The 13,362-nt window shown below is 28.9% G+C and overlaps 2 long non-coding RNA genes across 5 annotated transcripts; one reads left to right on the forward strand and one right to left on the reverse strand.

Annotated features, from left to right (window-relative positions):
* The first annotated feature begins 1,564 nt into the window (after positions 1–1,564).
* LOC106379335 lies at positions 1,565–4,512 on the forward strand. Of its 4 annotated transcripts, XR_007339561.1 has the most exons (7): positions 1,565–2,492; positions 2,567–2,762; positions 2,875–3,193; positions 3,265–3,421; positions 3,507–3,975; positions 4,081–4,160; positions 4,232–4,512. It is a non-coding gene; the product is annotated as an uncharacterized LOC106379335 (long non-coding RNA). The 4 variants fall into 4 exon arrangements; XR_007339559.1 differs by having other exon boundaries at positions 3,507–4,160; XR_007339558.1 differs by having other exon boundaries at positions 3,507–4,512.
* A 1,838-nt stretch (positions 4,513–6,350) lies between these two features.
* On the reverse strand, positions 6,351–12,984 carry LOC106444709. Its single transcript, XR_007339562.1, has 2 exons — positions 6,680–12,984; positions 6,351–6,587 (listed from the first exon to the last, which is right to left on the reverse strand). It is a non-coding gene; the product is annotated as an uncharacterized LOC106444709 (long non-coding RNA).
* Between the last annotated feature and the right edge of the window lie 378 nt (positions 12,985–13,362).

Genomic DNA, 13,362 nt, shown 5'->3' on the forward strand with positions numbered 1-13,362 from the left:
GAAAGTGTGAGAACATTGTTAAATATGAAAAAGCATAAATTTTTGTTTTCGTGACAAAGTTAAGAATTTTGTAAAAATAAGTTTAACATATAAATTTTCGTGACAAATATAAAAAAGCATAGATTTTTGTATAATTTTGACAAAACAACTCAAAATATAGTTCCCTAATGTCTTAATAAAATATTATTTAAGGGTGCAATAATTAAATATATCAATTCAATAAATTTTGTAATTTATAGACAAAACAATAACACAATAAATTTTGAAACATTTGTTTAACCTTTCGATTTCTTTTCATGAGAATCCAACTAAACAAGATAAAAAAACAATTAGATTTATTTAATTACCATTTTATTCAATTTTGAATAATTTCAAATTGTAATAATGTTTCTTTTTGAAGTTACAAAAAAAATAATGTTCTTTCTTTATTACACTAGCATTATATATAGATTTCATATACACAAATAAATATAATATAACAACATAAGCTTGCTTTCCCTGATTCATATGAAAACTTTTTAAGTAATCCACCAAAGCAAATTAATTAAATCAATCAAATTGTTAGAATACAACAAATTAATATATAATTTTATTTTAAATTAAATTATTTAAAAAGTGTATTTTTATTAAAAACAAAAGAATAAATAAGTAAAACTGATTTGATGGTAATTTTTATGACATATATATATTATGTGAAAGAAATATAAGCTTAATATGGTTAAAGATCTTAAATACAAAAAAACTCTAAAATTAATAAAAAAAAACTAATAAAAATTAAACTATGATATCAATTGAAAGTTTATTAGACAATATTAATAAAATATTTAAGCGATAATTAAAAAAATTTGATTTTTTTTTTGCCTTTAAAGTTTATTATTAATTAGCTTCAGCTATTTGAAGATGTTTAAGAAAGGATGGACTTAAATGATATATGAACTATGAATAATAGTACTTTGTAAAGCTGACGTAGATAACACATCTGCACATCATTTTCAGTCCTTTTTGATGCCTAAATTCAATTTCTTCAGAGCAGTTATTCCACAAAGAGATCATATGAGATATTATTTTGATATTCAGATTTGTTTCTTGATTGTTAAGAAGATTGATAACTGTAAAAATATCTCATTCGAATATTATATGTCTATAACCGAATCTCCAACATGAGACAACTTTGTTTAAAAAGTAAATAATTTCATTTTTCTTATATTATATAATAAATATATATTATTTACTGATAATAAAATATAGTTATTCATCTATCACAAATATCTATGCAAATATGTGAATCAAGTACAACAATAAAACAATATAATGATTTCCACAAAGAAAATTTAAAAATTATATTTATGTTAGGTAGTCTTATTTTATATTTTTTAAATAATGTAATACAATATTATACATTATATTGTTAGAACTGAGAAATACATATATATCAGTTAAACAAATTAAGCGATAATTAGACAAATTTAAATTTTTTTTCCAGCCAAAAGTTTATTATTAATTAGCATCAGTTATTTCAAGATGTTTAAGAAAGATTGGACAAAAAAATAGGATGGACATAAATGATATATGAACTATGAATAGTATTTTGTAAAGTTGACTTAGATAACACATCTGCACATCCATTTCCAGTCCTTTTTGATGCCTAAATTCAATTTCTTCAGAGCAGTTATTCTACAAAGAGATCGTATGAGATATTGTTTTGATATTCAAATTTGTTTCTTGACTATTAAGAAGATTGATAACTGTAAAAATATCTCATTCGAATATGTTATGTTTATAACCGAATCCCCAACATGAGACAAGTTTGTTTTAAAAGTAAATAATTTTATTTTTCTTATATTATATAATAAATATATATTATTTACTGATAATTAAAATATAGTTATTCATCTATCACAAATAACTATGCAAATATGTGAATCAAGTACAACAATCAAACAACATAATGATTTTCACAAAGAAAATTTAAAAAATATATTTATGTTATGTAGTCTTATTTTATATTTTTTAAATAATGTAATACAATATTATACATTATTTTTTTAGAATTTAGAAATACATATAATATCTTATCCGCGCGTAGTGCGGTTAAAAAATCTAGTATATGTAGATTCTAGATAGTTTAATCATTTAATGGATGAAAGAACTAAGTAATCAAAAAAATTATAAAGGGAAATTGTCACTAATACCACTTTTCATTTATACACTAACCAATTATACCACCAGATTTTTAATGGTCAAAATACCATTGTACCCTTAAATAATTAAACCTAAATTACTCTCCTTCTCCCCCACGACAGATGTCTCTCGCCGGAGATATCGGTAAGGTTTCTCTCGCCGGAGATATCAGTCAGGTTTCTCTCGCCGGAGGTATCCTCTCCGATCCGATCGGTGACTGTGAGATCGTAATTGAGTACGCCTCTCATTTCAGGTAACGATGAGTGAGGGACTCAGACTGCTCTCTTCGCCACTGGTGCTTTTGGTCTATAGTAAGCCTTCTTCACACCTTTCATTGTATTGTTGGTTTTGATCTAATGATTTTAATTTTAATTTCATGCTCTAGAAGTACAAGTCGGAGCACCAGAAATGAGAGAGAGCTCCGATATTAAATATTTAATCTCCCACGGATACGATTTAATCAACTTACTGAACTCCAAGAACGGATTTGACGTCGTATCGCGCGCAAAGCTTCAACCACTCAATAGCTCTCCACTTTGCTTGCAATGAGGATTTCAATCAGATTTAGGAATCTATTAAAGGTTAGTTTCTTCACTTGGATCTCTAGAAAACTTCAAAAGACTGATACTTTACAAGAATCAACAATATAAAAGTGTTCAATTTGTTTTGTTTTGTTTTTAAAAAAAAATACAGACTGTAAGAAGAAGCTAGAAGCTTGCAAGAAGAAAACAGAGGAAGCTTATTCAGATGAATCAGCAGGAGACGATGACATTGAGCGTCTTCAGAAAGAGCTTGATGAAGATATGGAACTAGAAAGCAAGATAAATGACGAGCTTAGATAAGTGTATATACTTTAGTTTCTAGTCCCTTGGTTCAGTGACAAGAAAAGTCTTTGTTCTGTCTGTCAATACAGTCGTTGCTGATGAACTCAAAGACCTGAATGCACAATGGACATCGGTTGATGAAAAGAGGCAATCTTTAAAGAGTAAAGACCGGACGAGTTGAGAGCTGAGTAAGATGCAATAGCTTCTTCTGAATGTTTGGTAAGATATTGGGCTTCTCAACTCCTCTTTTTATCTGCAGGAAGAAGCTTTCTATGTATGCTTGTGTCACAAAGGTTATACCAGAAGCAGACGTTAATGATCCATCAAAGATATCAGGCTGTATCCTTATATGTATGCTTGTGTCACAAAGGTTATACCAGAAGAAGACGTTAATGATCCATCAAAGATCTCAGGCTGTATCCTTTTTCTTTTCATCATCTCTCTACTTCACGAGTCTCATTCCTTGAGTGTTTTGAATCCTTGATTTAAAGTATTCATTAGATATGGTTTGAGAAGTTCCAATTAGAGACAAATAAGATGACGGCCTATGAGACATGTATAATGGTTTATAAGATGTTTATATTAGTTATAATGGTTTATAAATTATTTGTAAGGAATTATATATAATTTATAAAGGTTTATAAATAATTCTGAAGATTTATAGATCATTTGTAATGGTTTCTAAGTTATTTATATTGGTTTATATACACTCTGGTCTGGATGATCTTGCAGCAGCCTGCAAGGCAATGGAAGGTGTAGAAGTAATTAATGAGATTTGATGTAGGAGAGAGTAAAGAAGGGTCGGGTATGGCTAACGAAGCGGTTTTCTTTTCCAATCTATTCTCGGAATGGGACTGTACTCCTTCGCCAGCCTCTTTGATATACCTTACACTATTTGTAGGCTCAACAAGTTTTGATGAACTTTGAGGAACCGTTGAAGGATTATGTTCGTTATGTGCAATCCATCAAGGTGATTTTCTCTAGCTTTTGCCTTTGGGATTAGATTCTGTTTATGCACACTAGACATGTCTGGACATTAAACTCTACCCTCTTGCTTTCGTTTTGTGTATTCAAGGCGACAATAGCATAACGAGGCACTGCATTCAGGCAACATTGTGAATTGGCAGAAACAACAAAGTTAAAGGAAATAAACCTGTATGATATATATTCTGAGTCAAATATGATTACTTTGGAACATTCTATAAACCCTTCTCTTTTACTTGCAGTGACAAACTCATGCTCACATGTTCTGACAAAGTAGGAGAAGCTGAGAAGGAATACAGAGAGGTAACAACAGCAACTCCATATACGGTGGTGCTTAGGAAGCAACAATAAGATTTGAGAGGATGGTGAAGAGAATGAAAAGAGATAGTGAGGTTCTCAATGCTCAATTATACCTTTTCATAAGGCCTTGTAAAACAAACTATAAAAGAATGATGTTCTTTAATAAGCAAAGAAATGGTGGAAAGTTGGTTAATTTGGTGATTTATAAACTCTTATAAATAGATTTAAACCTTGTAAATTAATTTATAAACACTTATAAATAAATGTATGAACTCTTATAAATAGCTTATAAGTTCTTGTAAATAGTTTTACAAACCCTTTTAAATAGTTTTATGACCTTTATAAATAGTTATATAAATATTTATATGTGTTTTATAAACTTTATAGATGGTTGATACAAGGTTTTATAAGCTCTTATAAAATTTATAAATAGTTCATAAATGGTTTTATAAACCTTTATAAATTGTTATATAAATATTTATATGGTTTTATAAACCTTTATATTTTTTTTATAAACCCTATATAAACTCTTCAAAACCCATTAAAACCTTTTATAATCCCTTACAAATCTTATATAAGGTTTTATAAACTTATTGAAACCCTTTATAAACTTTATAAACCCTTATAAATTCTATATAAAATCTTTATAAACACATGTAAGTGATTTTGTAAAACCTTTATAAATTTTTATAAACCATTATAAACATTTTAAACATTTTGTGATGACTTGAAAAAAAAACTTATGGGAGCTACAAAGCAGTTTCAATATGTTTTTACTGTGAGATCAGAGGTTAGATTTGTACCCGAACCTCTTCTTTGGAGATGAAGTGTTTAAATCCTTTTAGGAGTTATGATAGTTAGAGGTGATCTTGCAGTAGAATGTGGATGGGAGAAATTAGCTAATATACAAGAAGAGATTATAGCTGTTTGCAAAGTTACTAGTGTACGTGATTTTGGCGACTAAGGTTATTTGAATTGCTTGTCAATGGTCTTCCAGCTCGAGCTGAGATCACATATGCTGCAAATGGCAGAAGGTCAAAAAAATTTCACTGGAAGTAAACATGATCCTGCTAAACATTCTTTGTCTAACTATGGAGTTTGAATATTTTTGCAGGGTGAGTTGTGTGATGTTGAACAAAGGCAAGCATATAGTTGAAGTTGTTTCAAAGTTGTTTATAAATCATTTGTAAGAGTTATAAATTAATGGTTTATATATCATCTATAAAATGTATACATATTATTTATAATGGTTTATAAATTATTTATAAGGATTTATATATAATTTATAAAGATTTACTTATAATTTTTATAAGAATTTATAAATGATCTATAAACAAACTCTTCTAACTGATTTATAATCACTTCTAAATTGATTTCTAAACTCTTATAAATTGGGTTATGAAGATTATTAAATTCTTATAATATTTTGAATAACTCTTATAAATAGATTTATAAACCTTGTAAATTAATTATAAACACTTTTAAATAAATGTATTAACTCTTATAAATAGCTTATAAGTTCTTGTAAATAGTTTTATAAACCCTTTTAAATAGTTTTATAAACCTTATAAAAACCCTTATAAATTATTTTACAAACTCTTATAAATTTTTTTTTATAAGTCTTTATAAATTATTATAGACTCTTATAAATGATTTAAGAAACTTTCTAATTGATTATTAAACCTATAAACCTTATAAATTGTATACATATCCCTTATAAATTGTATACATATCCTTTATAAATTGTTTATAAACTTTCATAACATTTTTATAACCAGTTATAAATGATTTATAGACTTTATTAATTATTTTATAAATCTTTATAAATGGTTTAGAGACTTTTTAAAAATAATTTGTAAACCTTTATAAATAGCTTATAAAATATACAAATTGTTTTATAACTTTTTATAAATGATTTATATGTTGCAAAAATTGCTAACTTCACGAATAGTCACAAAAATTGCTAGGTTGGCACTGACGTGAAGACTACTTTGAGCGACAACTAAAGCTGCTTCATCTCTGCTGATACATCTTAGAATGATTTCAAGAACTTCAGAATACTGAAAAATTAATGAGATCATCAATGAATGAATCAATGTCAAAACAGATAGACATTAAATGGCCAAAAACCACCAAACCATTTCCCAAAATTACAAAATATTTAAAAAACTCAAAATTCCATTAATTATAGGTGAACACAAAATGGAAAATGAAACTTCACTATAACAACTTATGCACTAGGAACTCAAGTACCTGAATTTCACCATCTCCTGAATTATTAGCCACTAAGTCCTCCATCTGAAACAGTTTCACGAAGTCAACCACATAATATAGAGAAGCCAAAACTAATTTAGTAATTGTAAAAAAGTATAAATAGCCACTTTACTAACCTTCTGCGTAACAATATGATACTTATCCAGTGCATCTCTCGTAGACAGAGAAGGCTGGACGATATTACCTCCACCAAGACGCTCCATGGTAGCAGCTGAAGTCAACGTCTGCAACGATGTTCCAGTTTCCTTGTGTATAAAATAAGAAGCACAAATCAGTGATTTAATTTAAAAGGTAAGCGAGTCAAAATTTGAAAACACACAGTAATCTCACTTTCATAGCAGTGTTGGAAAATTCAACCAGGCTCAACTCTTCCCAACTTCAACCATATAGCTCATGGAACATGTAACACTTGCTCTGTCAGTGTCATGATCTACTCAACTCTGCTGCTTCTCTCAACAGAACCAAAGCTATTCAATTTTCAATTTCCAGATCCATCCACACAAGGAGGCTGTTAAAGTAACCAAACATTCAAAATCGATATAGAAAGCCTGAAAATTTTCTGCCACGAGAACCGCACCGGTGGAATGAGAGAGAGACGGTGGATCTCCGGTGAATCGGAGGCAGAGAGGAAGAAAAAAGATCGCAGAGAGAGAGGGAGAGAGGAAGAGAAGAGGATCGCGAGAGAGAATTAGGTTAGGGCTAGTATGGTCTTTTGGTCATTAATGAAAAGTGTATTTGTGAAAATGTCCCCATACTTGTAGTATACTTGAAATGTGGTACCAAAGAAAGTGTATAAGTAAAATTTCCCCAATTATAAACCGTCGCAACATAGAATTTGTTATAGCAAACTTATAAAACGATGGAGAGGATAATTTTTGAACAACAAGTTATTATACATATTATTGCTAATTTTTGGTTAAATATTAATGAATTATAGACAAAAGAACTCACAACTTAAAAATACTAAAAAATGAATAACCACATTTATGTATATAAAATAAATATTTAATTAAAAGAAAATTTTATTTTGATAAGATTTGTAAGTTTATAAATAACAAAAAGTATTAAAATTAGTAATAAATATTAATGATAGAATTTATTCATTTTGAAAGAAAAAAATGAAGGTAAAAATTGGAAATGCCAAAAGTTTAGTAAAAAACAATTGGAAATGCCCTGTGTTATAATTCAGATTTTAAACTCTTATATTTTCATGTTAGTTAACCTATAAATTGGTGTGCCTTGGTCAACATTTTCTCCTCGCCAAGTCTAGTCCCGGCGTGCCGTAGTGATATCAATCCGGTTACTCGGTCAAGACAGACCCATTCAGCTTTAGATCCATGAAATTCACATATGTTAGTTTTGTCCACTCCGATTGTCTAGTATATTTCCAACTTGAGTCCGGTCCAGACCAGGGGCGGACTTAAGGGTTAACGTACCGGGGCACGTTCCCCAACTAATTTGTTATTTTTCTTTAATATTTTATACGAAGTATATAGAATGCCCCCATCAAAAATTTAATACAATGTGAAATTTATTTATGTCCCGCCCCCATCTATATTTAAATCTAGATCCAGCCCTGGTCCGGACTACATGGTTAGCTCAGGAGTAGTATTTTTTAAAGATTCATCAATTAATATGATTAATTGTTGTACAAATCTAATTAGTGTTCAAAGTGAAACTTAGTCAAACAAACTAATTGACGAGTAGTATCGTTAGTCTCACATATGACATAAGAAATATATAAAGAATATATGTACGTAGGCTCCCTTGACTCGAGTGTCGAGAGAGTATATCTACACTTACGGGAGATCTCGAGAGTTTTTAGTCCTCTATCAGATCAGTTAAAGACCCTTTGATCAATACAACTATATATTTCATCGTTCGGACATGCAGGGCCGGCTCATAGTTTTTAAGGTCCTTTGGGCAAAAATATTTTTAGACCCTTTAGTAATTATATAGAAAACATTTAAGCATATTTTTTAAAAAACTATATTGTATAAAATATTATTAACTTTAGATGTAAAAACATATAAAATAAAAGTTATTTAAACATATTTATACTTATTTATTTCTTCATAAAAAATTCTAAAAAAAATTATTTTTTGAAAAATTTGGACTCTTAATTTGATGGACCCGGGGTGGTCATATTTATACTTATTTATTTCGCCCGCATAGTTAAGCCGGCCCCGGGACGTAAGCTGCTTCTGCGGGCCGGATTGCCTATATAACATGCAGAAATGATCAGTTGTGACCACCGGACGTGGTAGACTAGTGATTAGCTCGGTCCAACTCCCCACTTAGTTTTCTCTTATTTTTTAAACATGAGTGTTACAAAAATAAAAGACTACTTGTGCATGCAGCTAACCACGTATCCCTCTAATTCTTCTTCTCTTCAACGGTGATCATTTTGACACAAGAAGCGAACGTGCAGCCTTGCAGGTTTCAAATTTGACGTGAAATGCAGACTCTAGATCGAATCAATGGAACAAACAATCTACGTGAGCGTCTTGCCTTCTCCTACATACTCTCGACATAGCTGCCACTGGATCAAGGCAGATATATATAATGTTAAAGGTTTACCAAGCCAGTAAAGCTAACTCCTTTGTGGTATACCATGTTAAGAATGGGTTACTAGTTACTACGTACTGCTGATAGGAACGTGGCGTGAATAATGAAGAACTTGTTGACGATGTTTTCATAAAATAACAAAACTAAAAAGGCTCTTTGTGGATTTACAGTCGGTTTGAACTCCAAAGAATACGATAGACGCAAGATACGTTACAACAAAATGGGCCCTTTGTAACTGGGCTGGTAAGCCTACATAAGATGAATATACTATAGGTTTTTGATAATTTGTGAAATGATGGAACCATGGAATGAATTCACGACATCACGTATAAGTAGTAGTATCGTTCATATTAATTTTAGTAGATTTGAGGTTTGATGTTGAACAGAAACTGAAGCTATCCTGAATGAGATAAAGATGAAAAAAGAATCTTGGAAATTTTGATTAATGATTCTGTTCGGAGTAAAATGTCGATGTACAAGTTATTATATACAATTATAATTTATTGGTACAAACTGGTTCTATCTAACTAACTAAAATCTAAAGCTAATGCGTAAACCACATTATCGTATCTAATATTACTTTATTTAGTTTTTGACATTTCTTCAATTAGTTAAAACCATTCGATACAATCAGTGACAAACATTTCAAAATGTGGTTATTCTCATTCAAGTTGTTTATGTTACGTCATATTCTATTTATTTATTAACATGATAATTTTTGATATTATGCTAAACAAATTTGCATGTACTATTTTTTTACCAGGGAAAGTTGGATAAGTTACAAACATGCCATTAAGATTCCAAAATCGGATAGTTTTGGACCTTTTGGTGTTTAAAACTTAGGTCATTAATTTTTACAAAAAAAAATAAAAAACTTAGGTCATTAGTTGGTTGAGATCAAGTAATTAATTCAGAACAAGAAAAGACTGAAGTAGTCGTTGCCAAAAGGGACACCTGTTCCCTGAATCATTGGACACTTCTCTAATTTTTCTCTAATTAATCCTCTTTCTTTAATCAACTTTTCGTTTAATTATACTGTTAACCGTAACTTTCGTTGTAGCCCTAAAAAGAAAATTCTTCATTCTCAAAATGTTTAAAAACAAGAATCACAATTAAGCACACAAACAAATCTTATGTTTATTCAGATATAGCATTTTGTTCTTATGAAAAAGAACATATAAGGTTGTGATTGTATAGTCACTCTAGCACAACTTTTACTCCAAGAAGTTATTTATTTACTCTGTGTTTTACGAATAACTCACCAATCAGGTAGAAATCATTTATTTCTTTTTTATTCTACTCACTATTCAAATAAATAGAAATACACACCCAACTTTACTCTCTCTTTTGCTAGAGTAATACACTTTTTTCTTATTTCTTTTTATTTTATTGGTTTCCACATTTTAGTTTTACTCCATTTTCGACCTTTAAGCTATGATTGTATGTCAAGTTTAGCGATAATATTTCAGCTGGAATCTTATTCCACTCACTTCAGCCGGTGAATTTACCAATCAAGTGGAAAACAAATTTAATCATATTCAATTATGTTTCGCTCGCTACTGTTTAAACCAAGGTATACTAGTTACCTTTTTCCATCGTAGTTTTTTTTTTTAACGCTGATTTATTACGATCTTACAATTATGATATAGGAAAGATTACATAGACGATTCGACAACCGACAATACTATCTGCTTTATGAAGACCTACGCCAACTGCATCACCTGAGCCGTCCTATGAAGATCCACGCCTGGCCAGATTTACTTGCACCATGTTGAAGATCCCTTGAAAGTCTTTTCTCTGTAATCTGCATAATTGTTTAATAAACCGCTTTCTCCGGGACTTGAAACCTGGATTTCCTGTAATCTGCAATAAATTGTATAGTCTGGGATTCGAACCCCAGACCTGGGTGTAGAAGCCTTTAAACCTTAACCAATAGGCTACGGTACTTCCACCTTTTTCCATCGTAGTTTACAGAGAGGAAATCATTTACTCTGCTTCTAACTTTTATTATTCATTTATTTGTTTATTCCAACGCTTTTTTTTATTTACTATCACTTTTATTCATATTTACTCTACTTTAATTATTCCTATTTACTCTACTACTTACCAGTTACCAATCACACTTTTAATTTTTATTTTGATTTACTCTAAAGTTACCAATCATACCTAAGTATATGACTGAAAGGTACTTTTAGAGTAAATATTTGAGTGGAAAACTTAGTTATTCCCAGTTACTCTCATAAATCACCAATCAGGTGAAAATATATTTTTATTTATTTACTTCCACTACTATTGAAATGGAATAAAATGTTACACTACTCTACACATGAGTGAAACTTAATTTAATTTATTTTTCACCCATTTACTCTATTTTCCTCTCTCTCTACACATGAGTGAAACTTAATTTAATTTATTTTTCACCCATTTACTCTATTTTCCTCTCTCTCATTTTAACCTTTTCACTAGGGTATGACTGTACGTCACTTTTGGCGATAATAATTCAGCTAAAAACATATTACTCTCAATTCTGCTGGTCTGTTTACCAATCAGATGAAATAAAGAATTAATGATATTTTATTCATTTACGCTGGTCACTGTTTAAATAGAGGTAATGTGACCTTTTTTTTCCATCGTAGTTTTTGAGGAGGGAAACCTTTTCTTGCCACTAACTTTTTTTTTTGTTTGTTTTTTATCATTTCTTTTCTCATATTTCATCTAGTTTACTCTGTTACTTTTTCACCAGTTTACTCTATTATAATTACTCTAATTTATGCCAATATTTACCAGTCACTCTTATATTTCACCTTTTTATTTTTCTCTTATTTACTCCAAAATTACCGATCACACTCTAAGTAATATCAACAGACGGCCGATGATGTTTAGGACGAAACCTTTTCAGCGATGACAAATTGATTGTTTAAGGTTGTCACGCGAATCTATTATATCTTATATATTAAAACAGAAGTCACCACTTTTTTTTATGTGTGATTTTTTTAAGTTGGACCTTCTATTAGATAATTACTTTGATGAAATTTTCTATTTGCATAATAATATCATAACAGTAATTATGGTTGCATTTTAGTCTTTTATTTTCCTAAACAACTAAGTAAACGTATTATTAATGAGATATTTTCCTGATTTCCTTCCTAAACATATGCTTCTTCTTTTTTTTTAACGTGCGACATATTATTTAAATTTAATTGTAGCTATTAATTAAAAAGGAACATTATAAACTGTATTCTTTCACCTAGAGTTCAAGAGAACTATAATACACATTATTAATATAGCCATGATTTAATATCTTCATCTTTTTATATGAAATACAAATAAATATATATTAGAACATTCTAACAAAATACTTTTAAAAAGAATTCAGAATCATTTTAAAATTTACTTAACAAGTAATTAATTTAAATTTAAATAATAATAAACTATAACTAGAAATTATAATCTAATTTAGTTTTTATTTATATATATTTTTTAAAAAAATATAAAAATATTATTAACTATATTTTAATGATATTTAAAAATTAAATGATTAATTTTCTAAAATACATTTTACAAAGATTTTCAAAAGATTTTGTTAGAAAGATCCATTTCTATTTCCAATAAAAAAATAAAACTATTTTACCGAAATTAGTGTATTTCAAGTAATTTCTCAAATAAGATCATTACTACAAAATTATTTTGAAGTACAATATATTATAGCTTATTTTAAAAATATGGGAAATTGCCACAAATAGCACATTCATAGTACCATTTTTCATGTTTATACTAACCACTTCTATCTTCACTTTTAATGAAGAGTAAAAGACAATTATACCCTTAGGATTAACTAATATAGACTTAGGGTTTAGAGTTGAGGGGTGGAGTAGGGTTTTTGGAATGTGAAATTTAGGATTCTAATAAATATATAAATAAATATTTAAAAAAATATAAAAAATAGTTTCAAACATAATTTTTGTTTTTCAAAATTTTTTTTGAAAAAAGTAAAAAAAAATTCGAAAAAAAAAATTTCAAAAAAAAAATTTATAAAAAGTTCAAATTTGAAAAAGTATAATTCGAAAACATAAAAAAAATTTTACTTTTTTTAATTTTTTAATTTTTATTTAAATAATAATTTATTATATATATAAATAACAAGGGCATAAGAGTCTTTTGCCATTTAAAATAAGGTATTTTGAAAATGTCTCTTTAGTGGTGGTAAAAATGAAAAGTGGTACGATGAAAG

Source organism: Brassica napus, chromosome A5, assembly GCF_020379485.1.
Source record: "Brassica napus cultivar Da-Ae chromosome A5, Da-Ae, whole genome shotgun sequence".
Lineage (NCBI taxonomy): Eukaryota > Viridiplantae > Streptophyta > Magnoliopsida > Brassicales > Brassicaceae > Brassica > Brassica napus.